The 25,243-nt window shown below is 50.3% G+C and overlaps 1 long non-coding RNA gene across 1 annotated transcript; it reads right to left on the reverse strand.

The window, feature by feature from the left end:
* Positions 1-25,051, reverse strand: LOC135328744 (uncharacterized). The gene is made up of 2 exons (XR_010389768.1): positions 22,748-25,051; positions 1-16,320 (listed from the first exon to the last, which is right to left on the reverse strand). It is a non-coding gene; the product is annotated as an uncharacterized LOC135328744 (long non-coding RNA).
* Between the last annotated feature and the right edge of the window lie 192 nt (positions 25,052-25,243).

A 25,243-nucleotide genomic window follows, 5' to 3' on the forward strand; every position in this document is an offset into this window, starting at 1 on the left:
TGAATTCTTGGTTATTTTAATGAGACAAGTAAATATAAAACAGTTACAAATACAAAGGCAGGATAAATATGCCTGACAATACAGCAGTGCCTAAATTATTGCCAGCTCAGTATTAAAAGTTCTGTAGTGGTTTCTGGTTCAAAGAGTCCCATAAAAATTGGAGTTAATTTAAAACTTAGCCATCCATGGGAATATTTCTCATTCACACAATACAGACTTCTCTTGTACAGGTCTGTTTATACACTTCAACTATGGAGCAATTTTCAATTTCTGTTCAAGAAAGACCCTTATTTAGTCCAGAAAAGCAATTAAACACGTACTTAGCTCTGTGCTTTAGTTAAGCATGTGCCTGTATACTTGTTGGGACAGGTGAAATGATGACGAACTGGCTTTTTGAGCCAGTTACTTCAATATTTGCATTAAAAAAACCCCATCTAATTCCTCGTAAGAGTGTGATATCAGGTTACGGTGGATCAAGTGTTATTTAATAAAACATTACTGATTTTTGTATCAGATCATGGTCCACCCAACACAGAAATTCCACTAACTGTCGTTCCCCAGGGAGGCTTAAAAATCCTGAGCCCTCTATGGAAATTCATGGAAATCTTTTCACTGATTCCGTCAGGAGAGTCACGATTCCTTAACAGACAAGAGAAAGGAAGGAAAGTATCCAACCAGTCAGCTGATTATCATTGACTCTACAGACATACTGTAGGACCAAATGCAAAGGGTCACCAAGCTCATCTACAGGGTTGCAAACTGGTTGTCTGGTGAGCAGGGGGAATGCAGGCCTCACGGAGACAGTACTCTGCAGCATAGGCAGGTTTCCTTAGGCACTGTGCTGCTCCAGTAATGGAAGAGATTCTTCAGACAGAGCTTCCAGAAGTAAAAGATGCTCTCACAAACTGAGAGCGCAAAATAACCATTCCCAGCCCATGTTAAGCCATCAAATCCCAGAATCTTTCAGGTTGAAGGGAACCTCAGGAGGTCTCTAGTCTAACCTCCTGCTCAAAGCAGGGTCAACACTGAATTCAAACCAGGCTGCTCAGGGCTTTGTTCAGTTGTGTCTTGAAAATCTCCAAGGATGGGCATTTCACAGCCTTTCTGGTCCCCTGGTCCACTGCTTGACTAGTCCAGCACCTTCATGCTGCAGGTACCACTATGCTCCTCTAAGAGCAGCAGAACAGAACGTGTCCCAGCTTTTAGGCTGTTCGGTCCCAGCTTTCAGTTGCCTGTTATTCTACAGTTGCCTGCTGTTGCCAGCTACTTACTTCCCCAGCTCTTCCCAAAGTCCTGTTGCTGCAGCTCACACAGCTTCTGGCTCACCCTACAGAGCCAGAGCCAGAGCCCTGCAGAAGCCAAAAGTTCCTAAATAGGAGCTGCTGGCCCTTCCCTTTCCCACACCAGAGAGACCTTTCCTGGATCGCTGTCATACGGTTAACACATGCTCTGTCTACCCTGCCAGGAAGCTGTGTTCCAGAGCACTGCTCCCAGCTTGATCTCCTTCTCGGGGAAGCGGTTGGAATATGTCTCGGGTCCCGTGAGCCCACCTGTCGGGTTTCCTTCTCAGTCAGCGTGGGGCGGGAAGAGGCAGAAGGTACAGGCTTGTGTCTTGCTCCAATGCGAAGTAGCGTGTGGCTGAAGCGCATACCCAAACCAAAGAGCAGGAAAGTGTTCATACATTGCACATTTTACATATTGCTTCTGTGCCCAGAAATAGGGCAGAGCTGGCACTAGATTAATCAGGGAAAGAGGAAGAGAAGTCTGGCAGAGATGAAGGCTTGTGGCCTTCTCACTTTTCATCAAATATCGTGTGCTGCTCCTTCTCTTAAGCTAACGAACTAGGCTCTAGGCAATGGCTTTGGATGTCTTTTCCTGAACCTTCCTCCTCAGGTGTTAGCTGGGCACGCTGGGCTCGGTGCACCCTTGTCTGACCAGAACTTATCCATGGGGTAGAGAATAGGTCTTGTCTGCCTGGCCGAGCTCTCAAAGGGCTGTGCTTCAGGCCTCCCCACGGCTGAGAGATACTCCACAACACCGCACCGTGCCGTGGGCCTCCTTCCACCAGAGGAGGAAAGGAAAATCTCTGGCCTGGGCCGTAGCGATGTATTGAAAGAGACCTTTCCCCAAGCCCCGCTCTGAAGGAAGCAAGCAGGAGCCTGCTGTGAGGAGTCACCCATTAGCCCCTGTCATACTCATGGAGGCTCTGATGTGAAAGAAAACACCTTTTATCTGCAAGAAATAGGGAGCCAGCACACCGAAAGGCATGTTCTCAGCTGCTTGTTTGATCGCCGGCGAGACTAGCATGGCTTAACAGCCACGGAGGAGGAGGAGGAGGGTGTGGGAGAGAGGCAGAGGCTAGCCTGTGATCTGGGTGTGAAAGAATCCGCAGCTGAGAAGGATCAATAAAACAGTGCTGAGGCTTGCAATGATGGGAGGAAAGACTAGGAGGGTGGAGGGTAAAAGAAAAGGAGGCCCCCTACAGCTACGGAGAAGAGAGAGGTAGGTAGAAAGGGAACTCTGATACCACTGGCCCCACAGGAGACTCAATGGGTTGTCTCATTATTATGGTGAACAGAGAGAGCTCATGAGCTGGGAAAGATAGGAAGCTTTTATTTATATATTTTTCTAAAAGAGTGCAGCCTCTAGGAGGGTTTTTGCAGCTCAGATGCTTTTATTTTGTGCCAATTACTTATACAGGGTCTGTATTATTCCCGTAATCAGTCTAAATGAAAGTCAAACATGAAAGATTCCTAACAATGAGCTAATTGGAATGCCATTACCATTTAGATTTAATAAGGTATTTGTAATAATAAACTTGCCTCAGTCTATAGAGTTGTCTTATTCTTGTTCAGATCTTGCAAGAGTGTTAGAGTCGACATTTGACGTTCATTCCGCAGGACATTGCATATAACCTTCAAAAACTTTTAGGCTTGCAGCGTTTAGTGAAATGTCAGGGATGGAAACAAAATCTATAGCTTGCTATTGTTCTCTGTGTGTGTAGCTCAAAGTTAACAGGAATTGTGTTAAAACTCAACAGCAGATTATATCCCACATATCTGTCTTTATTTGCAGTCCAAACATCTTGTGGTTTAGAATGAGTCACTCCATGTCCTCTTATGTAGCTGCATTCATTATTTGCATTGAGGTCTTGCTGAGGAGCTTCAGTCTGATTCCAGTGCTGCTAGGACTACACAAGCACACAGCACAGATGGTTTTTACCTTGCACAGCTTAAGATCTAAGCAATTAAGTCAACTTCACTTCTGTCTTGAAACCAGGATGTCCTATCTACAGAAGTAAAAGCTAATTAGAGCTCCGTGCACACTTACTTTTGAGAATAGTTCACAAAAATTTTTCTTTCTTTGCCCTTATGGGAAAACTGTATTCACATCAAGCATATGTGGGTTCAAAGTCCTGGTCTCACTGTGTAGTCAGGGAAGTTTTATTCAACTGTTATTCATACTACAAATGCAAGGCATGATCTTTTGGGGTATTTCTGCTGTTGTGAAGTAAAAGCTTGGTATGAGCACAGTTGCGCAGCCTGAGGAACTTCGCCTAAGAATTTACTAAAAATGTAGAGGTCGAGCAGGTGTATGTGTATATGTAAGAACCAGAAAGATGAAGTCAAATCAGCCAAAAAGCCAACAGAGACACACAAAAACACTGGTGATCTGGAAAATGGTGTCATGGAAATGCTTCACAATCAATAAGATTACTTCTGCCTCCCTCTTCTCCCCCCACAACAGAGACACTAGTGTCATTTCTCCTTCTAAAGGAATCAGATCAAAGGGGCAACAGAATGCTTGGTTCCTATTTTGACTAAAGAATGGATTTCCTGGTGGCATATCTCTGCATGAAGGAGCACTACCTATCCAATAAACTGTGCTGCCGCTTACCAGCAGATGAATTATGTTCTGCTGACACTCTGTGGTTCCAACAGCTAGTCCTGAATGATCTGACTCAACAGAAAACTTTGCACAATAGCTCAAATAAATGTCAGATCATTGGAAACTGGCAAAGATCATGGAAATTTGGAATGTTCCTTTTTGAGGACAGTATTTTAATACGATCTGACACTGGGGATTAAGCTGAACATTCATAATGTCCAGGAAATTCTAGGCACAGTTGGTAAAATGACCAGTGCTCTTATAAACGTACTTTTTCTCTAAAACTACATGTACTGCACTCCATAATGTTTTTCTGAAACGTAGGCCAGCAATCAATGGCCTTAAGTTAACCATGTGCCTGAGCATCTTGCTGGATTATTGGAGAACTGCAAGAAAGCACGAAAATCAATAGCTTCTCTGGATGTTTTCAAAGAAGACAGTTTGTCTAAGTATTAAAATGGGAGCCTAAAATTCAGGCATTCTTGCTTATGATAGCCTGGGTAAACTACCTACTCTTTTTATGATTCATTTCACACATTAGAAAAAAGTGATGCTCATTACTTAAATCACAGCAATCTTATGAGGCTTAATTTTTTGAGAGGCGTTTTGGGATGCTTGTGTGAAAAGTACTATAAATATATACATTCTTAGTAGTATTTAATTTACTTCCTTTACAATTCCTTTGAGCCAACAGATGTTGCCAAAAATGCAATATTCTCTAAGATGTCTTTTATTCTTGTATCTGTCTGGAGTCCAGAACATATCCCAGCCTTATAAAGAATCCAATATCGATGCATTCGCATGGTGTGTATAAATATAACAAATACGATCAGACACTTCATTTTTTTTTCGGGAACCCAGGCTTGCTCAATGTACAAGACGGACGCACTTAGCAAATGATGCAGCTGTTCAATTTTTATTTTTATGCTCATTGTTTGCTGTGAGGCCACATGTCTCATAGAGTGCATACCATCTAACCTTTGTAGTGAATCAGACAAGGCTTTGCCATAACTCATTCCCTTGGACCATCTAACTCCGCCTCATTCCCTGTTCAACATACATATATGATCACGTAATCAGGGACTGGATCATAAGAAAGCTTCAACTTTGTCATTTCCAAGCTTCATTTTCCAGCATCAAACTTTCTTTTTATAGAAGTTTTTATGTGAGAATTCCTAGGGATGTAAAACTTTTTAATAACAACAACATAATCTCTAGAAGAATCACATTGCACCAAGTAATTGTTTGTTAAACAGCAACACTGTCCTGTTGAAACAATGACATCTGTACCTGAGCATCAGTCAATATCTTTTCTTTTGTTACTGAAATAACCAAAGTACCTCCAGGGCTGCCATTCTTTTTCTGCATCATGTCATGGAGCACATACCAAATACACTTTCACTAAGTTATCTGATGAAGTTTGCGGCAGATATGCCTGCACAATATGTGAACATCTTTTCAGGGTTTGATAATAACAGGATAAGCCTATTATGACCTGTGTTTCTTCCTGTTTTGGAGGAGGGAGACTGATATAAAACATTACTGTTTTTGATATTTCACAGTTTTCTAAGTAATGGACTGTCATGCATTTTATAAACTTTGAAAAAAATCAGGCCTCATTTCTTATTTGTATCACTTGATCTAGTATAAAGAACATTTAAGCTAGTTAAGTTAGACTGGCACACAACTCAGTAGCTGAATCTGTTCTGTGGTCTCTAAATAGAACAAACCCATTATCTTTTATTAGTTAATCAAGAAATTTAGGAGTAGGTTGTAGAAGAACAGAGAAATTATAGCACTGGATGTAGAGATTCTTAGCTTTTGCATCTTGAAAGCTAAACACATACAAGGAGATGGCAAGAAAGCAGCAGTTTACATATAGGCAGAAAAAACCACCAAGGGCAGAAAAAACCACCAAGGGCCTAATTTGCGATGACTTACACACACTTATCTTTACACTCACGACTAGGCCCAGTAACTTTGGTAGCACCTGGGCTCCAGGAGGCCTCTCGGTACGCAATATTAGACTATTGCGTTAACATGCAGTGTGTTAAACTGCTGCAGGGAACAAACCCCAAAGGTGAATAAAGGGTGCTGCAGAGGGTTGATGAGAGAAGATAACAGACACAGCAATTAGTGCAAGCAGTTCCTAGGGAGACAAGATAAACAGTTGTCCCTTGGTAGAAGTTATGGTATGATGTGGTATAATGGATGCGGCCAATTTACTCAAGCATTTGAGGCTGGTATTTTTAAATCTCAGAGTCCCCAGTTCAAACCATGCAGATCACTGTGTGTGTGTGTGTGTGTGTGTGTGTGTATGTGTGTGTGCGTGCGTGTGTGTGTGTTGTCGAAGGGAGGGGAGAAGGGGTTAAGTACCTCACGAGTCAAAACAGTCTTAAGCAACACTAAATCAGAAAACATGTAGAGAAGTACATCTACACAGCTTAGCTGGGCAAGAACATCCTGATGAGCTGGAAAATCCTTCTGAAGATAGGCTGTGCTTGTCACAACATTCTCTTATCACCAAAGCATGGGATTGTCAGAAAGTGGAGAACCAGGAGATGCATAGAAGTAGCCACTATTTTTGCAAACATTACAGCCGCAGGTAGCTTCTCTAAGCTGTCACTGGCACCTTGTTTCCCTTGTCATTGTCCCCACTGTCATTCCCCAGGGTATCTTATGCTTTTTGATGCCACATGCCTGACAGAACTGCACATCTCCATTCACAGCCTGCATGGCACTGAACAAAACTGGATTATGCACATTGCATTAAGCAAATGCTGTGCTCAGATCTGAAGGATCTGTGTCCTTGACTGCAGTCTCCAAATCATTAGAGTGCCCCTAATTGTCCACCCTTGCCATATGAAGCACAGTGTAGCCCACTATTCTGACTGGGGCCTCTAGGATCTGTTCTAATATAAATAGTAATGACTGTAATTATTAATCATTACTGTGATTATATGATTATAATTAATAATCATAATAATGAATCATTATAATTACTGTATTAAATGACAAGCCCTGCTTCCTCCAGTGAGCTTCTGAAGCACAGAGAATGAGCTGTTGTGTATATTCAGTGAATCTCAAACACTTCTGTACTTACAAGTCCAAGAGTCTCTATTTAAGAATTTCCATATTATATTTCATTTAGAAATCTACAGCTGCCTTGAATTGTGACCAGTGGAGTGCTGCTACCATATGCAAGGTCCTTTGCTTAAAATCCAGCAGAGTCATGAGCAAACAGAGATTGGCAAGGGGAAGGAATGTGCATATGGATATTACTTGAGGGATGGAGAGCCAGATATGCCTAATACTGCATTTTTCCATCTGAGATTTACAACCGAAAGTAATTCAGTTCATTGAAGAGCATTTTAAGAAAGCCCAAATAAAATAGCAAATGTGGCAGCTGCAGACACTTGAAAGAGAGACGGTTTGTCATGCCCCACCATTTTGCTCTTGGAACCCTTGGGCATTACTGTTTTGATGCTAGTAGGTCAGGACAAGGGAGGGGAATGTTAGAAGACAGTTAATCCAATCTTTAAACTGCACCTTAGATGTAGTGCTTTTCCCCTCTGATGATGTGTATGCCCCAAGCCCCAGCTGCTAACACATGCTAACTGTGAGGGTCAATATTTTATTTGAAATGTGAAATCTGTTCAACAGCACATGGGTGCTTTGTGACTTGTGGTAAGAGCTGTGGAACAAGTGCCCTTGAGGAACATGCTGGAGCCATCATATACACTGAAAATTACCTCTGATTATTGGGCTGGTGTGAATGACCACACTCCTTCCCATACATAAAGAAACTGAACTTGTAGAATGTAAAATTCCACACATAGGACAAACACATTTCATTTTTACAGAGACAAGTCAGCAGACATGTTCAGAAGTGGGACTACGCAAGCAAAATGACAAAGCAAAGGAATCCAATCAGTTTTTTGGTAAGAGAAAATGACTGTTAAAGGTTAGTTGATCTGATTAGATCCAATTTTTGTGACTTCAGAATCTTGTTATCTATTAGTAGAGCTGGGTGCATGTATTCAAGATGACATATTTCTGAATGTTTGTAATAATTACTGTAATAAGCAAGATGCAGTTACTAAGAAAGCTGCTGAGCTGCTGTTGCTATTTCCATTTTACCAACTACAATGATAATATAGGAAGATTCCTGCATTGCTTTCTCAGTTGTCGACCTGTTTATATTTTTAATAAATTTTGGAAGGAAAGGAGCAGGAAAAGGGGCTATCACTCTTTATCAGGAACGAGCCTGCACATGGCTTTCCAAACTGGGTTAGACTAACAAGAAGTGAGAACATCCATGCAGCTGCTCCTTTGTAAGTAAAGACTGGATAAAAATAAATAAATAAATAAATGGCTTGCAGTTAAGAACATTAAAGAGTGATCATCTGAACCATTTCTAATCAAAAATTCTACTCTCTGATCAGGCATGCACTGTTTTAAGACATGGGACTAGAATGAGGTAAGCAGGAAGATGAAGGGTTAATTTTATTTGTAACTTCTTTGCTATGTAATTATTGACAGGTTAGACTTTCCAGAGAGTGTAAGTGTAGCATATAGCTGTGATACTGAGTTATCTGACGTTTAGTGTGACCTCCTTCAGGTGACAACCTGCCTAGTGGTGGGGATGGGACACCTGAGGGGCAGAGTGCAAATGCCTCTTCAGCCGGAGTGCTACATGCGGTTGTACCAGACATCACACTCTGTGAGGTAGGATCGTCTCTGTTGTTGTTTTATGCCTCTTTTCAGAGAATATAAAAACTTGTGAGGTTATAAAAAGAATTTAAAAAGATGAGTAATTAATATGGCTTAATTATAACAACTGCTCTCAGGTCTGAACCTGGAGCAGAATTCAGCCATTATTTACCCCCTTGCTGTTTGCAGTGGTTCATAGGCACTAGACATTGTACGGGAGGAATAAAAAGATGAAGGCATGAATCCTGAAGGTATTTCGGTGCCTAATTCCATCGACTGCAGGCTAGAGTCAGGCACTGAAGTAACTTTCTGGGTCTGGGCACAGGATTCTTCACTGAGAAAAGATTATTTCTTCAGAGAGAAATACTGAGCAATCCCAAATGAATAGCCAATAGCGGGACTGACACCCGACATTTCAGGCAGGATCAGGTGCTGGTTTTTGTACCACATGTTCTGAGGTGGTGGGAGCTCTGCAGTGCAGAGATGGAGCCTCAGGCACTCAGGGTTGCTTAGACCAAATATGTGGATGTATAGATGATTTAATTACCAGGCTTTTAGGAGAATTTTTAATCTCTCTTCAACCATTCATACTGACATCTCTGATGTGTGATACTATTTGGATTGAAAAGAGGATCCATTTAAAGCCTAAATACTCCAATTACTTTTTTAAATGCCCGGGAGCAGCCCAGAGTTCAAGCACATGATGCTCTTAAAGCCTTACTAAATTAAAGGCGGGGGGGGGGGGCAGAAAGAATGTTAAAGTACATTATGTTTTAAAGGATGCGGTTTTCAAACTGACATGAATTATATTTTAACTAGGAGTGTAACGTAATATAGGTCAAGGTTTCCAGAGTGAGGTGTGTATCATGCCAGATACATGCAAGCAAAAAACTGGGACAGTTAGCTCCTACCCTGATCCTGTGACAACCTACTGTGAGCATCTGGCATTTCCTTGAAGGAATCAGGGTTTACCTTCAAAAGTCAGGCTCGCAGAGCACTGTGTGGGCTGCTAATCAATGTTAAGGGACTCAGCCTGCAATTGCAGCTTGCAGAGATTGGGGAGGGGGGGGTTGAGAGTGGAAAGACTTTCGGAACAGTTCTTCCAAATCACTTGAGGCTGACGGTTAGGTTTTGTGATTCACACGTTTGTTTTAAATAAACATTTCTTTTCACAATAATGTCACAAGGGCTGTGTTTGGGAGTCTTGCTAATTTTTTTTTTTTAATATTATTGGCATATCAGTACAGTTGAAAGACACACACTCTTGCCTTCTTATACTTTTTGCCAAGCCACAACCACAAACCATCCTTATAACCCCAAAGCACTTTTGGCAGTTGTGACATAGAACGTATGGCTCATGTGGTAAAATGTGCTGGCAAGTTCCTTATAGGCCCCATCCAGACATCACTTATGCAAAGAATTTGATGCCAGATAGCAGCTGTTGTGTTGAGGCCGCTTGGTATCACACCAATCAGTACTTGTCTCATCATTTCTTTTTCACTTCCCTGTCTCCACCTGCTGTTTTCTTTTCTTTTTTTTTCTTTTCCCCTCTCCCTCTCTTTTTTGTATATTACATTAAGATTGGAATTGCTCTGGCACAGGAAAGAAGATGCTCTGGAAGATGCTCCGGGGCATCTTTTTGTTCTGTGTTTCTATCTCTTGCTACAGAGTCTGGTTACCTGGCACAACAGTAACACTAACAGCAACGCAAAACAATACAAATACAGCTGGCACCCAACAATCTCTGGCAAGCTGAATGGTGAGTGACCTGAAAACTCAATGCTGTGGGTAAAAAAGGCGGCTTCAGGGAACCACTTAATGAACTTTTGAAAAGTAATGTAATGCTGCTTTACTTAACTGAAAGTATTTGCATAACAGAGGCCTGACTGGTTATTTATTTTATTTTGGCTGCCTGCGTGTGTTGTATGTTTTCATTTGGTAGTTGCTAATGTTTCTGATCTAAATTTCAGAACATGTTTAGGGCTCAGAGAAATTGCCCAAAAGACAACCTTAGGGAAAGAGTTTACCCAGAAGCAATGACATTCTGCATCTTGTCCAGAACATGTCTGACAGCAAGAAATGTGCTTGGAGCTCAAGGTGGAGCTCATCGTGGAGGTGGTGCCTCCAGCACTGAAATGCCCGATAAGGAAAGCCAGGATTGCATGGATATGCATCTGCAAGTGCTTTGCCTTTCTCATTCATTTCAGTGGACCACAAGACCGTAATTAGCTCCTGATAGGTTCTGATCAAGGTGAGGTAGGAAGCTATGACTGGGGCTATAGTTTCTTACCCATTGCCTGAGGCACTCAAATCTAAGGATAACAGATGAGTAATCAGTGTTTATCGAATAAGTCAGAATTAATCGGGAAAAACACAAGACCAAAATAAATCTCGTGCAGTTGATCCCTTCTGAGTCCTCGTTTTTCTTCCTTCATTTTGACCACACATATGGGTTACATAGTGTCACTGTCAGAGAGGAAAATTCGTAGTAAGCACCCTCCACCAAGCTCACATGGCCATTTCTGGATGACTTGTAAACTATTTAATTGCTTTAAATAAGAAAAGAGATTTTCTATAGGAGGTATTAATGAAGCATGGTCCATAGTGACGCACTCACTGGGAGAGTAAGTGGTGTAATCTAATTCCTAAATCACATATACATATTATCTGCGACTACAGCTACATGTCCTGCTTCTATAGCTTGTCCTGTGATTTGCTTTGTGACATTCTTGATGGTTCTGCCAGTATACCAAGTAACACATAGCACTGCATGATAATACACTTGTCTAAGACCCTAAAAAAAGATGAGAAATATTGTTTGAGAGCTAAATGTGATAACGACATCATAGCCCAATGAGGTTTAATCTTGCACTCTAAGTATCAAGAGACATTTTGCCACTGATTTCAGCCAGAACAGAAGAGACCCTTTAAACAGTACACTGGAGTTAGGAGTGTCCTTTTGTCCTCAATGTCACCTTTTCCCACTTACTGCTTACTGTAGTTTTGACACTTTCTTTTCTTGCTTTATTGAAGACAGGCTCCTGTCTTTGCCCTCATACTTAGATCCCCGCGCCAGGGATTGTTGTCTGGTTCTATGTATTTTCAAGGGTCCTGGCATAACAGAGCCCTAACCCTTGACAGGGTCTGCAAAATGTTATTGCAAAGCAAATGAATAATCCATAACCAAACACTCCTTCAAGAAATCTTCTAGATGCCAGAATATCAGAGCTCCATTGGCCTGTACATTGCTCCAGTAAATAGTACAGTGATTGGATTCGTGAAAGCAGGAGTACCCCCAGGGTCCAGGATGTTCACATGCAGCTCTGTAACTCAGAAAGGATGTGCAGGTGCTCGTTGTTCCCTTGTTCCTTCCTTCCTTCCCATTTCCAGATGTCCAATGCAAGGAAGAATCAGTTCTAGACAAGCCAAACATTGTATTTTCCAAGGGTCTTCTGGCCGGCCCCCATGCAGGGGCTTTTTGCATCTTCTGTCTCAAACAAGGTCAGCCACAAGCAGGCACTGTCCAGCTGCGGGATCCCTGCCTACCTAGTGATAAGCACATGCTGAAGCAGGCCAGAGAACTCCAAGCTCGGCGATTTGCTCCTAACATTACGAACAGACGTCTCCACAAGAAGTAAACCAAGCCTCTGGTGGCCAGCCCAGAAAGGCCAGCTCTGCTCGTGCTTTAGGAAGCATATTTTTACTTGAAATGTTCTGCCCATGGTAGCAGCAACAATGAAAAGGTATTTAAATATGAATGATGATAATTTCTTTGTCAGCATTAATTTGAAAAACAGTTGTTTCTGGATGTGCCGCTCTGGAGCACACACCCTGCATGCTACACTGGACTGTTCTGCTTTTATCCTGACTTCCTTCCAAGCGTTCATTCCTCTACGATTCCAAGTGTGCCACTTGAAGTTAATGCTTTTTTTGGTTTCTGTTCGTACAGGCTATAGAGTTTACCATTTCCAGGAAGTTTCACATTTACTAAAACGGTAATATTTTAGCCATTACTAACATTTTTAGCAATTAAAGCTGCCACATAGTTATAGTCAAAGACATGATTATGCTGTTTTCTGCTGTCTCCGATTAGGAGTTTAGTTGCCTAAAACTTTCCGTGCTGTCCAGCAGAGCGGAATGGGCTGTTGATGGCTATGAGCTATTTTTTCAACTGCACTGGGATAGAAATGGGTTTGTTAGAATATTTTCACACTGAATTGCAAATGATCCCATGCAGCTATTCTTTTCTTCTCTGCAAATATTTTCCATTTCTGGTCTCCAAACAGTTAAATGAAAGACAACCAGTGAACTGGAGATCTCCTCAGTCCTAGAATAGGCAATTGCAAACAGAATAGAGGACCTCAACCTCTATTTATTTTCCATTTAGTACCTGGAGGTGAAAAGCCAATATTCTTCTTTGAGATGCGTGTACCTAAACAGATGCTGAACCACATATGCTCATTTTGGTCCACTCTGCCAGTTTATGGAGAGCAGAAATATTTACACCCCCAAGCAAGTGTCTCACCCCCTCCAAACCCACAAAATTCATTTCCAAGCCAGGTGGCTCCAGCGCAAAGTGCCTGTGTGCCTGCCCCGCCGGGTCATGAGTTGTAAAGCACGTGTGCCTGTCCTGCCATGTGCGCCTGTCCTGCCATGCATGCCTGTCCTGCCATGCCTGCCTGTCCTGCCATGCCTGCCTGTCCTGCCATGTGTGCCTGTCTGACCATGTGCGCCTGTCCTGCCATGCCTGCCTGTCCTGCCATGTGCGCCTGTCCTGCCATGTGTGCCTGTCCTGCCATGCCTGCCTGTCTGGCCATGTGTGCCTGTCCTGCCATGCGTGCCTGTCCTGCCATGTACACCTGTCCTGCCATGCATGGCTGTCCTGCCATGCCTGCCTGTCCTGCCATGTGTGCCTGTCCTGCCATGCCTGCCTGTCCTGCCATGCCTGCCTGTCCTGCCATGTGTGCCTGTCCTGCCATGCCTGCCTGTCCTGCCATGCCTGCCTGTCCTGCCATGTGTGCCTGTCCTGCCATGCCTGCCTGTCCTGCCATGCCTGCCTGTCCTGCCATGTGCGCCTGTCCTGCCATGCCTGCCTGTTCTGCCATGTGCGCCTGTTCTGCCATGTGTGCCTGTCCTGCCATGCATGCCTGTCCTGCCATGTGCGCCTGTCCTGCCATGCGTGCCTGTCCTGCCATGTGTGCCTGTCCTGCCATGTGCGCCTGTCCTGCCATGCGTGCCTGTTCTGCCATGTGTGCCTGTCCTGCCATGTGTGCCTGTCCTGCCATGTGTGCCTGTCCTGCCATGCCTGCCTGTCCTGCCATGTGTGCCTGTTCTGCCATGTGCGCCTGTTCTGCCATGTGTGCCTGTCCTGCCATGCGTGCCTGTCCTGCCATGTGTGCCTGTCCTGCCATGTGTGCCTGTCCTGCCATGTGTGCCTGTCCTGCCATGCCTGCCTGTCCTGCCATGTGTGCCTGTCCTGCCATGCCTGCCTGTCCTGCCATGCCTGCCTGTCCTGCCATGTGTGCCTGTCCTGCCATGCGTGCCTGTCCTGCCATGCCTGCCTGTCCTGCCATGTGTGCCTGTCCTGCCATGTGTGCCTGTCCTGCCATGCCTGCCTGTCCTGCCATGTGTGCCTGTCCTGCCATGTGTGCCTGTCCGGCCGTGTGTGCCTGTCCTGCCATGCCTGCCTGTCCTGCCATGTGTGCCTGTCCTGCCATGTGTGCCTGTCCTGCCATGTGTGCCTGTCCTGCCATGCGTGCCTGTCCTGCCATGCCTGCCTGTCCTGCCATGTGTGCCTGTCCTGCCATGTGTGCCTGTCCTGCCATGCGTGCCTGTCCTGCCATGCCTGCCTGTCCTGCCATGCGTGCCTGTCCTGCCATGTGTGCCTGTCCTGCCATGCCTGCCTGTCCTGCCATGTGTGCCTGTCCTGCCATGTGTGCCTGTCCGGCCGTGTGTGCCTGTCCTGCCATGCGTGCCTGTCCTGCCATGTGTGCCTGTCCGGCCGTGTGTGCCTGTCCTGCCATGCCTGCCTGTCCTGCCATGTGTGCCTGTCCTGCCATGTGTGCCTGTCTGGCCATGTGTGCCTGTCCTGCCATGTGTGCCTGTCCTGCCATGCCTGCCTGTCCTGCCATGTGTGCCTGTCCTGCCATGCCTGCCTGTCCTGCCATGCCTGCCTGTCCTGCCCGGGGTCAGTGCTGGCACCGGCGCTGCGTCCTTCGCGGTACCTCGGGGCGCTGCCGGCGGCCGCGGGGCAGAGGCAAAGCGCTGCCAGGCAGCCGGGCCGCCTCTTCCCTTCCGGGCCTGCCCGGGGACGGCGACCGTGGCCCGTCCCTGGCAGCTCTTCGCGGGGCGGCGGAAGCCGGGGGGTCAAGTCGCGCCGCCGAGGAAAGCGGAGAGGTGGCGGAGGGCCGCCGCGGGCGGGCCGGGGCCGGGGCCGGAGCCGGCGGCGCGGGGCCGCGTCGCCCCTGCGGCGGTGCGGGGGAGGCGCGGGCGGCCGCGGGAGGCCTCGGCTCAGCTTTGCAAAATGGCCACCTCGGCGGGCAGAGAAGGCGGCGGCGGGGGGAGTCTGCCCTCGAGCGCCCTCGCGGCGGCACTCCCGTCTGAGGCGCGGGGCCGAGGGCGCGGGGGGGGCGCGGGGGGGCGCGGGGGGGCGCCGGGGAGCGCGCCGGCATCGGCGCCTCGCGCGGGGCGCGGAGCCCCCGGCGCTGCTCGCGGGGCAGCGGCCGCCCGGCTGCGGAGAGGCCTGCCCGGCTCGGGCACCTCGCGGCGCAGCGCGGGGGCCTCCCCTTCGCGTGGGCAGCAGCGCCCGGCTCGGGCACGCACACCGCAGCCCCGCAGCGCGGTGCCCTAGCCGGGACTGAGCTCCGAGCTCGGCACACGCACACGCACACGCACACGCGCACACGCACACGCACACGCACACGCACACACGCGCACAGTTTCTCTGAGGAGATGCATCAGCAGCTCAGTATTCTGCAGCGGACTCACTGCAGGAAACCTCGGCCGCCCCGGGTGCCCACAAAGCCCCGCAAGAGCTCGTTGTGTCTGCAGCGATCTCGCCACCAGGTTCCGGGCGCCGAGTGCCGGGGCGGGGGGACGGGATGACTTGGGTTCGAGCACCTCGTGGGACAGCTCGTAATTCACCGCGGAACTGGCGGCTACATCCAAACCCGAACGTTTTATTTATTAGTAGTAGTGCTCTTGTTATTCATCTTCCTCGCTGTGTGGCTGTGTCAGGCTGCGCCGGGGAGAGCCTTCGCCGCTTCCTCCTGCACCTCGCGGTTCAGTTTCACCGACAGGGCTCCCGCGCCGCCGGTGCAGACGGGCCGGGCTCCGAGCGGGGCTGACCCGGGGTCCCCTCCGCAGCCGGGCCGGCCGCGGTGCGCCCCGCCTGGGCTCCCGGGGCGGCGAGTCCGGGGCCCCGCACAGCCCAGCGGCGTTTGTCCGGGCACAAAGTGCAATCGTGAACACTCAAGCGCCGTCTGCTGAAGCAACATACCGCGGCGCTTGCACAGTGGGCTGTTTTCCATCAGTTGGGTAAAGAATAGTTAGCTGATGGCTTGAAAATTCAATTGAATACCTGCCCGGACTTAAGTATAAATATTATTTTATAAAAGAACAATATGTAATTAAAAACTAATATTTAACAACTTAAATGTCTATCCTCTAGGAAATAACAGCCTTTCTTCGCAAAACCTCCGAGATTGACTTCTTTTCCTCCTGTAAAATGAGGCCAGATTTAATTCTCCAAAGAATCAGTGAGATCAAGTATTTCAGCGCTCAATTTACAGCTCCGGGGTATGTGGGACCCTTTCCCAGCTATCTGGGTAGGCTAGGAAATAACTCCGGGAAGGAGGAGGGGAGAGAAGGAATGAGAATTAATTCCCAAACACCGCAGTAACACCTGTACTATTTCCATAATTCAACGTCACCGCGGCGATCGCCCGGACGGACATCCCCGTAACAGTGCACGGTTAAATTACAAACAGGAAAGCGGCACAACTCTTTCAAACAAACAAACAGACAAGCATCAGGTTTGCTCATTTAAAAGGAAGCGCCCTATTTATTTGGAAGATCGCTCCGATCTCGCCGTGATACAAGCCGGTAACTATGCGCGGTACCATCCGCCATCTCCATAAAAATCCTCGCGTGCTGTTGCGTGGACTTGCTCATTGGGCTGGAAGAAGCGAATTAGAAACAAATCTGCCAGTTTCGCTGGTGGCTTAAAAAGAAATCAAACCGACTGCGAGGGCCCCGGGGCCCCGCGGGGGATCGCCCACTTCGCCCCGCTCCGCTCCCCCTCGCAGCAGCTCTGTTTCTGCCCGCAGCGGTGGCACCGCGGCTGGGCTGCAACCTCTCCCAAACCAAACCCTTCGGACTCCGCAAACTTCTCTTCCTCCTTTCTCACTCTCGTCTCCTAAAACAACAGCTAAAGGGGGAAAAGCCCTCCCGTGTTAACCTCCCGGGGAGGCGGGAAGCAGAGGCCGGGCGGACCTTCGCCCTGCCGCGGCCCCCGCTCCGTGGCCAGGCGGCCCAGGGCGCGCTGCCTCGCCGCTGTCCTGCCTGGGGCTTGGCTTCGCTGAGCTGGGGCGCGGGGAAGCTAAAAGCAGGTTTTCGACAGCGACGCTCTGCTGGCTGCACTGGCTGTGGAGCAGCCTCCTCGCAGCCTCACGCGCCCCTTCCTACGAGGAGGTCCAGGCTCCCCGCTGCCCTTAGCGGTCTCTGGCCTCTGCCTCCGGGGAGCTCTCCCTGCGCGACACCCCCGGCCCGCGGCGGGGGCTGCTGCCGCCCGGAGCGCCGCGTAGCTGTGCGCATTCTTCGCAGCTCGAGTCATTCCCTCGGCGGGGAGCGGGGCGCGGTGCAGCTAGCCTGCTTCGCCCAGAGCTCCAGCTGCCTTCTCTGACCTGCGAGCAAAAAAAGCACCTTCTTTATCATATGATTTCCCCCCCACCCCGTAACTGTCTGTGGAAAGTGAAAAACAGTTGAAGGTAGGCTCCTTCTGGAGAGAGCCGCTGTGTGCGCGCTCGCTCGCCCATACGGAGAGCATTACCCCTCGAGTGCAGGCTTTCGTTGGATTCCAGCATCAAACAGCCCAGACCTAGCAGGAGCTGGGAGAGGGGTTCACTTTCGATTCCCGCCTGCTGCTCCTGCCGGGCGAACGGCCGGCGAGGGGGAGCGGCGCGGGACGCCGGCAGCCCTCCTCCGGAGCCGCCCTGGCTGCCGCCCCGCCGAGCCGCCGGGCCACGCAGGCTCGGCACGGCGGCCGCCGGCACCGCGGAGACAGCGACCCGGGCAGACCGTGCCCCGCTGCCCACAGCAGCCCGGGGAGAAAGCCCGGCTCCGACACGCGTTCCCCTTGCTCGGCGCTGCCTTCCCACCCTCTTCAGCCAGGGGCACGCGTACAAAGCGTAGCAGCGCTGGCGCAGCACCCCGGGTGCTGTTTGCTGTCGTGCCGTGCCCCTGCGTGTGCGGCGAAAATCCTTTGCAGCGACTATTTCAACAAGACCATGCCACCGCATTTCTGCGCGTGGGTTTTGCAGAGCGGTCTGGCGGCTGCGAAGGAGTCGGCCGACCGCGATGCCCAGCATCCCCGCGCAGCCCATTGTTCGCTCCGCGGCCCGCTCCTGCGGAGCAGGGTGCCCTGGCGCGGGCGCAGCGCTTCTGCTGCGACTCCCCGTAGCGCCCCGACCTTTCTCCCTCTGCTCCTGCAGCGATAAGATCCTGGCCAAACGCTCAGCGATTTGTGTACCCAACGGGAATGGTCCGGGAAGCGACTCGGGGACAGGCAGACACCTCTCCCCCAGGTATCCGCTCATTTCTGCACTGCTTCGAGCTGGAGTTTTCTATAACTCCGAAGCAAGCGTTTCCCCTATTTTTGCCCTTCCTCTAGGAAGGAATTATAGATTATAAATGTAGATTATAAAAGTGCATTCAATTCAAAGCTACTCCGTGGCTGAATGCGGTTGTTGGATAGGAGCATCCAACACAACACAACAGAGCGGTAACACGATGGAATCACACATACAGTTTAAGAAAAATTCCACACGTATATGTTTGACATATATTATGCATGTATAAAAAGCCACCCCGGGTCTCGGGGGCCTGAAGCATCCACGGAAATCGCTGGTTTTGCTTTAGGAGCTCTGTTCTATTACACTCTGTGTGACTTTCACAGCGCGCACATCCCTGCAAGCTTGAATATTTGGGAATACACATCAGCTAGGGAAAGCATTCAGCGAGGTTATGCGTGTCAAAGCAGGATACTTATGTTTCTATTCTAAGATGCCACTGCAAGCAATTACGTACTTGAAGTCCTCGAAAAATGCATGTTTTAAACCGAAATACGTATTAATTAGTATACTAAGCGACACTTTAATATGCTAATATTGAATTGCTATATTTCAGAAGATTTGAAAATTATTTGAGAGTTATTGCGTCTCTTTCACCGCAAACTCCTTCTGTCTTATTGGGGCCACGGGGAGACAGGTCCTGCGGGTGGCTGGAGGCACCAGTGGCAGAGCGGCTCCCCTCGGATACCCCTCTCTATTCTTTGCAAGCTTGAATTTCGCCAAACGGTGGGTGAGAGCGAACACAAAACGACCCGCTCCCGGAGCAGTGGGAGACGAGCAGGCGGCCTCGCAGGCAGGTCACTTCCTTCCCGGCTCGCCCGAGCGGCGGCTCCGCCGCTCGCAGGTGAGGAGGCGCCGGCGCCCGTGGCGTCTGGGCTCGCGGGGAGCGCTCCCCGGGCCACGGGCTGCCCCGGCGGGGAGGCCAGGGCGGGAGCTCAGCGCAGGGCACCGTGCGCTGCTTGAAAATCCTCGACCCTCTGGGAAAACAGGCAGGAACCTCCATGCTATTCCCCCCACACACACACCCGCCCTCCCCAAAAGAACGCATCGTGGAGTGAAAAGCAAACGTGCCCTTGGCAGGACTGCAGGATCGGGCCCTTTGGAAGCAAGTTACATAGGAATAATTAACAAAATGAAACGCCTGCAGGAAAAACTAAAAGTAATCAAAAGGTCAAAAAAAGTGTCGGGCTGAGTTAGTGGTAAATAGTGTAATTTTCTATTTTTCCTTAGACTTAAACAAAGCTTTTGAAGATTTTGTTTGCTTTCTTTCCTCCCCGTATTGACAGTGTTAGACCGAAGGAAAGTTAAGGAAAGTTTGTAGCTACAGCCCCCTCGTCGGATACCCCTCCCGACGGCGCCCCCCCCTGCCCCCCGCCGACTCCTGAGCTCTCCAGCCCCTGATCCTGAAGGGGGGCTTTAATTTGTAAACCTGACAGCACACGGACAGGGCACGAAAGCGCGGCTCCCGGCGTCTGCAGAAGAAAAGCCGGGCTCCGAGCGGGGACTCCGAGCGGGACCGCTCGCTCCGGGGACAGCACTGATGGGAAAGACTAACTGGGGGGCGCGGGGAGGGGGGGGAGCGAGTCGAGCAAAGAGACAAGGCAGCGCCGGCCGCCAGGAAGCGCGGGAGCGCCGCGCCGCACCGCGCAGGGCGGCGGATCCTGGCACCCCCGCGCGGAGCTCGGTAGCGGCCCCCGCCCGCCCCCCCCCCCCCCCGGGGCAGCTGACGTCCCGCTGTGGTGGAGAAGGAGGTTTATCGCGTGGACGATGCATTTCTATTTTGGGATCCATCTTCTTCCATCAAGAAAAATAAGTACCAGGTGTAACCGCTTCTCTCGCACGCTTTCTTCACAAATGCAAACTCTTTCGCCTTTGGACTTTGCTGCGCCCTTCGGGACCTTTTCGCTCGCATAGGAAGCAAAGTGCGATTTCTCAAGCGATTTCCAGAGAGCCCCGAGCACGTGCACTCCTTTAGTGGCCTTGCAGGTCCGCTCTGGGTCTTAGCTCATTTTTGGAGCCTGGCGGGTTTTCATCCAGGGAGAGCCTTTGTGGCAGAAACACTTTCACATAGGAGATACGGTCAGAAACCTGCAGTTTTCATGGACTCTTCTGTTAATTGGTACTGGGAAGGTAGAGATTGTTTGTATCCGAGTTCAGCATCCAGCTGCTGAAAACGATCAGTAATTCTCTGGCGTGAAATATTGCCGATACGCAGAGCCTTTCCTAGGCCGGCGGAATCGCCACTAAAGGAGCCCTTTCGGGGTTGAGCAGGAGGGAGCCTAGGTAACTCGTGAGCCGGGCAGGACAGACAGCCGCTTTTAAAAAATGCCTCTCGCCCGTGTCAAATAGCGCGCAAGTGTGAGAAGTTACCACAAACGGCATGTAACAGCCACGATTTTGAATGAGGTGTGAAGAAAGCGCAGGGGTTTAGATAGATCGATTGGAAGCTATTTCGGCGGTTTCCCCGGAGCAACACGTTTTAGACGCGTAATCGATCTTTTCGGAGATATTTTAAGCCTTGGGCTTACGATAAGCGCTGTGCGAACGGGTAGTGCAGAAGTATGCGCAGTTTGGAGGATAAGCATTTAAAGCGTGTGTGTGCATACAAGCGCGAATGGGTGCTCCTACACGCGTGTGCCCATCCGGGAAAAAAAGGCGCAAAAAAAAAAAAAAAAAAAAAAAAAAAGCAAGCACCCCTCGGGCCTCCCCGCCGCCGGGCTTCCCAGCTGCGGCTTTCCCCAGCCAGCTCAGCGGTAGGGAGCCCGGCAGCAGCCCGGCCGCAGCCCGCGCTCGCTGCCGCCGGGGCCGCGCCGGGCGCAAGTCCCTCGCCCGCGGCGGGCGCCGGGGGCCGGGCAGTGCCCGCGGCCGCCGGCAGGGGGCGCTGCCGCCCCGCGGATGCGCGCCGGGGCCCGCTCCCGCGGCGCGCCGAGGAGGGGGCGGCTGCCTGCGCGCCGGGGCGCGAGGGCACGTGCTTGCGGAGGGGCTGCGGTGCGCGTCCGCCCGCCCCACGGCCCGGCGCGGCGGGATGCGGGGTCAGCGCCGCGGTGTTGATTCTCTCCGCGCACAGCACGGGGATTTTCTCCTGCTTCCTCCGCACATGTTGACATTTAAAATTATCCGGAGTTTGGCACGGATGAGTGCAGATTACGGGTTCGTATGTGAAGCCGGGGATTTGCTCTTTTCCTGGTGCGCTGTGTTACTAACGTCACTCTGGAACCTCGCATCCAGCGCTCCCGAGACACAAACAGATTTGTAACAAAAGTCGAGTTTCCTCGGGCTTGCGGAGCCGCGCTGGGGGGGTCGTGCAGCGCCGAGCACGCTGAGGCCCAGCCGAGCGGTCCCCCTGCAGGGTGAGGGGGGAGATCGGGCGTTTCTGCTCCAGCCACACGGCGCCTCGTTCCTTTCCTCGTTTGTTCCGATGCGCTCTTGCCGTTGAAGGGGGGAGGGTACGTGCGTGTAGGGGGAGGTTGCTACGGATTAGAGCCTAGGTGACTCAACGAAGCGACTGTCCCGGAACCGCTTTTCCCCGCGGCGGGCAGGCGCTCGGGGCGGCGGGACGCCGGGGAGCGAGGACGGGCCTTTCCCGGCCGGTCCCGCAGCCGCGGCAGCCCCCGCCCGCCGTCGCGACGGGCCCCTAGCGCTGAGCCGGCCTCGCACGGCCGGAACGGGCGGCGGAGGGGCAGGAAGATTTCAGGACACGCGTGAAAAGCAGGCCCGGTTGCCCGCCCTGACGCCCAGTTTGCTGGGCAGGGGAGGGTCTGCCTGGAAAGCGAGCCCCCCCCTTTCCCACAGGGCTGCGGCTGCGCCGGGGCCGGGGCCGCCCGCAGGTCTCGGGCCGGCAGCGAGGCCCCCGCAGCCAAATCCACCTGCTTGGCGGAGGGGCCCGGGGGCCGCCGGCCGCCCCCTGCCTCTGCCCGGCTCCTGCGGCGCCCGGCGCGGCGCGGCTCCACGCCCGGCAGCGCCTCGCGGCCCGTGATCCCGTCGCTTCCGCCACGTAATGCGCTTTTGTGAAGGGCCTGCAGCACGCTTAGACCTTTTGACTGGGATTTAGGACGTCTAGAACCGAACTAAATTAGGCATTTAACCCGCTCCTTTAACTCACGCAGCGCCCCTCCAAACACGACCTGCCTTTGCCACCTCTCCTCCCCGTTGTGGGCACAAATCCCTGGGACCGGAGAGAGAAGGGAGGGACAGATCCAGCTTGGAAGGGAAAGTTAAGCGGAGGCTCGAACTTCTCTCACCGCCACCTCCCGCCCGCCAAAGTGCAGCCTGGATCAGCCCGTAAACAGCCGTCTTACCCCGAGGTCTCCCGCATCTGAGGCCTTCCTTGCATTTTCTTTTTGGCTCGGCTTTTAAAAGATGAGTATTAGTTTGGAAATCCGAAGCTAGTGCCTTTAGAGGCCAGCCATGTAATTTGACTGCGAATGTAGCGCACCCCTCCCTCCGAGAGAGGCTGCCTCTAAGCATGTTTGGAGCAGATCGGGGACTGCTGGGAAGGCAGCCCCTGCCAGATTTTCTCCTTGTAGACGCCAACAGGACAGCGAGAGCAGCCCGTCAAGTCGCTGGGTAGGAAAAGTTCAAGAGCGGAGCTTCAGGAGCTGCTCCCGCCGCAGCCCGGGGCGGCAGGGCACGGCACGGCCCGGCGCCGGGAGCCGCGGCGGCGGGGGCTGCGCGCAGGCTGGGCGCGGGAGCTGCGCTCGAGAAACAGCCACGGCGGCGAGCGGGGGAGCGGTATGGGCGTTCAGGGGGAAGGGGACAATAGTGGGAAATCCCGTCCCAAGCCCCTTATTTTTTGCTGGCCTATTTGCTCCGTGGCAAAGCCGAGAGAGCTGATGCTCCGCAGGCCTTACTACTTGCGGTTTCTCTCTCTGTATGTATGTACACGCTCACACATATATATTGACGCACATATATACGTGTATATATATACACGCACACAAGACGAGAAGGGCTCCGGGCGGCAGGGCGAGCGCAGGACACAGCCGCTGCTCTGCCGGGCTCAAGGCGCACCGCTGGGCCGAGCAGGGATGGCCCTCCAGGTTGCTGCGGCCGAGATAACCAGCTTTCCTGGGCGAAATCAGACTTGTCAGAGGACGTTGCTCTCTCCGAGCTCTCCACTGCAGCTGCAGCCTCCTCCGCTGAGCCCGAGAGCAATGGGACCCCCTTTAGGAAGGGATTTTAGGCTAGTGATTTTTTCACCGGCAGTAAAGAGGGTCGAGGGAAATCTATCGCGCGTTTTCGACGGTTATTCGCTCTCTGCGCGAATATGACGGTGAGACTGTTTTTCAAACGGATATAATCCCCCCCCCCCCCAACTGCAGAATTACTTGATGCAGTTTTCAAAGCAGCCCTGTGATTGTGTCAGGATGTCTGGAAAAGGCAAAAAGAAAAAGGAGCTGAAGTTTTTCCAATTCAGATTCATTTCACAATCCCGGGAAGTGTAAATACGCAGATGCAGAACACGGCTCGTCCTAGGAGAAGAAGTTTCTTTTTTCTTTTCAGCACTCACCAAGAACTCAGCTGAGTTCAGCGCATCAAACACCCGTCATATTTAGGGCACTTTCTCAACCTCGCTTATTTCAAAAAAAGGATCTGCAAGAATAGCTTTACCGCCGGGTTGAGGGGAAAAGGGTGGCACGGAAAAAGGGCGAGGGGATCTAAAAGATATAATAATAGCGATTCACGAAGCACACAAGGGAGGATGAAGGCAAATCCATCTGCCTCCTCTGGAGCAAGCTCAACTCAGCGGATCCGTGTTTCTTTGCCCCTGGACGGAGTCCTGCGCCTATGTCTACACGGCTATCTGCGGGAAAGAAACATTTTCCCAAACATATAAGACCTGAGAGGATTTCACCTCCCTGCAAAATCCGTCAGAAGAATTCAGTTACACTAACGTGTCTTCCGTACAGATCTCTCTCTCACTTTGTCTCCGCAGTCATATGCACGTGTGTATATAGATGTCTATATACACAGACGCGTGAAGCATGAAGAACAGATTTACATTTACGTGTAAAGCGAGCTTCTCTGCACATAAAGTACGTACAGCACGGTGTGCGCAAAGGCAAACACGTCTTTAAGCAAAGATACGTATTAAACTATTATCTTTGCATACCCAACGCTATTTTTGTCACATCTATTTAACACTGTTCCGTCGATTTGCTATTGTGTTGAAAATATCGGCTAGCTGCAAACAGTCAGTTTTATAAGAGAGCGGGGAAGGCAAACAGAGTTCAGCTCGCCAATTACTGGAAAGGAGCGAGTATGTTCCCAGCTCCGTTTAGACAGCGATTTTTAGCATATATTAATGCAGTGGAGTAACGGATTCTTTGTGTATAAAGTGGAAAGAAAATTGAAAGCAAAGTCGAGGAATGAAGGAAAGAAACGCTAGACTGGTTTTAATACCCCCCTCCATGTCTTAGTTCAACAGAAACATTAATTTACATTAGCAATTCTGCATCTTTAAGATAAATTACATAGCAGCGTAATAGATTTAAAGTACGCCAGATTTTTTTATCATTAATTGTAAATGTGCAAAATACCTGCTGGTACTTCACTTTAGAAGAATGTAATTGGCAAAAATGGGAGGCTGATGAATAGATAATAGATCCTTAACTACCAATAAACAGTAAGCACCAGCCAAGAGTATTAGGATGTGATCATAATTATTCTGCAGCCGCAGCCAATGGGAGGAGGAGAACTCAGCCCTAAAATCATTCCCGGACCCAAAGGTAATCGCGAAAATACGGACAAGGCTGGAACTGGAGACTTGCTCCCCTGTCCCGTTCGCAAGAGCC

The sequence above is a fragment of the Dromaius novaehollandiae genome, chromosome 6 (genome assembly GCF_036370855.1).
Source record: "Dromaius novaehollandiae isolate bDroNov1 chromosome 6, bDroNov1.hap1, whole genome shotgun sequence".
Taxonomy (NCBI): Eukaryota; Metazoa; Chordata; class Aves; order Casuariiformes; family Dromaiidae; genus Dromaius; species Dromaius novaehollandiae.